Below are 3,964 nucleotides of genomic sequence, written 5' to 3' on the forward strand. Positions count from 1 at the left end.
ACCTTCCACATGTTTTGGTTGGACTTGTAATTCACTTGTTAATTTGCGAGATAGTCATTTCTGATCTGGTACCATTCCCAAAGTCTGGATTACTTAGCACCTATGGTGGGTGTGTGCTCAAGGACAGACAAATCTGCTAAAATGGGGAAGAAAGGTAATCCTGTGTCCCCTGAGATTAGGGACAAGGAGAGATCAGGGAGGAGCGGGGAGAAAGGAAGAGAATCAAATATGTCCACTTTAAAAATAAGTTTCGGTGGCAGAGCAGCGAGGGTTATATTTAAAATGGAACACTGTTACATTTTCCCACTGTCAATTTCTACATTTCATTTCTATGGAAAAATGGGCAATGACATGTCCAAACTGCTTTCTGCTGAAAGGAAGTGAAGTTGGGGGAAGTAACCCAAAGTCCTTGTTCTCTACTAAGTAGGATGTGGATAGTTAAGGGCATTCAGCTTCAGAGCAGTCCAGAGGTCCATAGTGGCTGATGGCAGGTGACAGGACAAGGCATACAAAGGGCAGGACTTATGCTAAGACAGCAATAAACAAGACAGCAAAGTGCTATTTGTAAACAATTAGCATAAAAACAATTGATATTTTAGCCAGTCTCTGAAAACCATGGGGATGGTAACTCATGATCTTATCAGTGAAAAACAGATCGAGTTTCTTAATGAAGGAGGTTAGGAAGATTTGTAGGTCTATGAGATCAGACTCAAATTAACTCGGGACAAATTTGCGACTCTAGAGTCCTTTGTGATCATTATTATTAGGCACTGTCACACAAGAATCCTTCCTTTATAGCCTCTAGCTTTACTTACTTTTTGTAGGGCTGACACATGTGTGCATCTAAAAAAACACAGAATGCTTCATGAATTTTTGTGTCACCCTTGCGCAGGGGGCCATGCTAATCTTCTCTGTATTGTTCCAGTTTTAGTATGTGTGCTGCCAAAGCCAGCACTTCTTCTTTTCCTCTTCTCCTTCTTCTCCTTCTTCCCCTGCCCTTCTTCTTTTAAAATATGAGACTTAAAGGGGGAGGGGGAAATCAGTGTTTTCATGTTTTCCTGGATCTGTTACTTAGGATTCTCATCAGAACACAACAGTGAGTAGGTAGGTATCTGTCATTAAGATATTAGACTTCCAGTACTTTGGGAATAGAAACACACAGAAAAAAAAGCATTTCAAGTGCCATTAAGTGAACTCAAAGTGATTCTTGTATTCATTTCTCCATTCAAAAAATGAAGAAAATGTTCTGTGGTACTTTGGTTGGTAAAGAGAACAAGACACTCATAAATGTACCATCTTTTACTGATCTGCAGACAGTGTTCCTTGAAGAAGTAATCTAATAGTTCTCTCCTCCATTTAAGGACTGTACAAGTTTATACATTTCTAGATATTTTAAATAATTTGTCCAATGCCCCTTCAAATCCTTGAGACCCCAGCATCATTATTGCTCTTCCTGGATGGGGACTTAGGTGAACGGAAGTTGAGTGAGAACACTGGATGCTAACATATGCTTTGTTGGTGTGTGATTTTCTTTCTTATAAGTCAGCCTTGCTATCCCAAAAGCCCCCCCCCCCCAAAAAAAAAATTAAAACCCATGGCTTTGAGGTTTTGTTCCTCTGATTGACATTGGGTAACTTTCTGAAAGCTCTCTGAAGTTCTTTTGATAATCTATTGCTATTCTTGACAGAGTTTTATAGTTGATGACTTTGAAGCCCACTTATCTTCCTTAGCTGATTGAAGATGTTGCCGATATGCTTTCCTAATTAGTTTGTGAAGTGGGTGGAGTTGGAGCAAAGTCAATTCCATCCTGCTAAAATCTAATCAATGCCAGTTGACGGAACGACTTCAGTTTATTTAGCTGATTGACCCTCGGCTTCTTCAGAAGTTGTTTTCTCTTATTTTCAATTTTGATGATTAAAAAAAATGATTTAATTACAGCAGTCACTTCTATGTTGCTTGATATGTTTTCATGAAATTCTTCTCCACTTTTCCACCTTAGGTATAATTCATAAGGCATGCAAAGTGGTTCTGCTGAATCAATGATATTTGATGCTCCAAAGTAGAAATGAGACAACACAATTTTTTTCTTCTGACTTTTCATTCCCCTTGCTATGCAGACAAGTATTTATAGAAAGAAAAGACGGCCCAAATCTTTTGCAAAAATATTTACAGTGTACTAACTTTTGTTGCGATGTACTTCAAGGTTTTTATGATGCAGTATTTTGCAAAGCCTTTCACTGGTAGAACTTTTCTTATTGAAGTAATGAATAGAAAAATGGCGGTTCCTATTTATTTGAAGAAGAATTATTGTGACTGCTTGCCTGGGCATCAAGCTGAAATGCTTACAAAACCATTTCACATCCCAACGAACAACCAACCAAATTTTGTTTCTGTCAAAATAATAGAAACAAATGGTTCCAAACCAGAAATGCTGCTAGTAAATATTTTCATCAGCATCAAGCTCTGTGACTATTAAAATTTGTCCAAATTAAATGTTGATTTTTGAAACAAATGCCTTCTTTGTGAAATGCTTGCCAGCAAAGATACGGCCAACCCTGAGGGCAAGTTCACTTATGTGAAAGATATCGGATTCGTGAGAGCCCAGTGAAATGGAGAAAACCTCAGCAAACCTCTCCCTGAAAAATAGGAAATGTTGAGTCTACATAAGCATTGAAAATTTGTACTGAGTCTTACTTCAAATGCCTTTTTATTTTCTTCTTTTTAGTGCTGGGGTCTGAATGTAGGGCCTTGCACATGCTAAGCACATGCTTTACCACTGGGCTACACCCATAGCCACTCTAAATGCTATTTTGAAGAAATTTTATAATTAGCTAATGGGGAGTGTGGGCTGGCCACTATGGTTCAGATGTACCAAACTATCTTAGACAAGTCTCAAACTGAATTAGGGTCCTTGCTTCATTTTGATTAAACTGTCACATACAAACTGCATACAAACCACCTTTAAATGGAGACTATAGAGCAATAAGCCTTCTTTTCTTTCTCCTGCCCCCTGTAGGTTAGCTGAGCCTTTGCTGATCTGGGATAGAGCTGTCTGGCTTAGCTTTGCAGATGAAGCCCTTGCTTCCTTACTAGAGGCAGGAGACCTTCAGTAAGGCCAGGCAGACGCTGAGGGCTGAGTGCAGGACAGGTACTGAGACGGGTCTTCCTTCCCCTGCTCCCATGTGTTTGTATATCTCACGTTTCTGTCTCTTCTTGAACCAGACATTACATGAGGTATGTTCTTCTCATGGCAAAAGTAGGAAAGTGATAAGCCAAGCTGAAGCGTGTATGTGTATTTCAAATCACCACATGTGTCATAGAAACTCATATTATACTCATGAAAACAAATTAGTGGTTGAACAAGGGGTAGAGAGGTACATTTTATCCAGCAAGAGGTCAAGGCAAGTCGTGTGGATAGGATGGGGGATGGGTAAGAATATTATCTCTTGTCATAGGGCAAGGGACAAGTAATATACTCCCTCAACAACATTATTATCTACCAAAAGTAGCAAAGCTAGAAAATAAAATACCAGCAAAGTCATGAGTGCCGTAGATCATAACTAGTCTTTGGTACTCTCACGGTCCAGAGTAGCCACCTATGGAGATGAAAGAGCAGAGTCAAACATGGTTTGAAGAGAGGCCTCTTGCTTACAGTCTGTAGCCAGAAAGGAGTGTTGGCAAGATGGTGAAACAGTGGAAGAGTGTGTACTTGCTGCTGAGAACAGCAAGGTGCTCCTACACTGGATGCTACTACCGCTGGGGTCCTAAGAAATTCCTGGAGGAGTATTGGAGAGGTGTTCCACTCCTAAACAAACAAGAGACTGGCACAGATTAACTTGTCTCCACAGGCTTTGCACATTTTTGTTTCATAAATGAAGTGGGAAATTGAACCCACCTTCTAGATAATTCTAAAATAAAGCTCTGACTGAATCTTGTATCTATGCTATGATGATGAAATAATATA

General features: G+C 39.5%; 1 non-coding gene across 1 annotated transcript; it reads right to left on the bottom strand.

The window, feature by feature from the left end:
- Nucleotides 1-847: 847 nt before the first annotated feature.
- On the bottom strand, nucleotides 848-955 carry LOC114098005 (U6 spliceosomal RNA). The gene has a single exon (XR_003583667.1). It is a non-coding gene; the product is annotated as a U6 spliceosomal RNA (small nuclear RNA).
- Nucleotides 956-3,964: the final 3,009 nt, after the last annotated feature.

Source organism: Marmota flaviventris, chromosome 11 (genome assembly GCF_047511675.1).
Source record: "Marmota flaviventris isolate mMarFla1 chromosome 11, mMarFla1.hap1, whole genome shotgun sequence".
NCBI classification, from domain to species: Eukaryota; Metazoa; Chordata; class Mammalia; order Rodentia; family Sciuridae; genus Marmota; species Marmota flaviventris.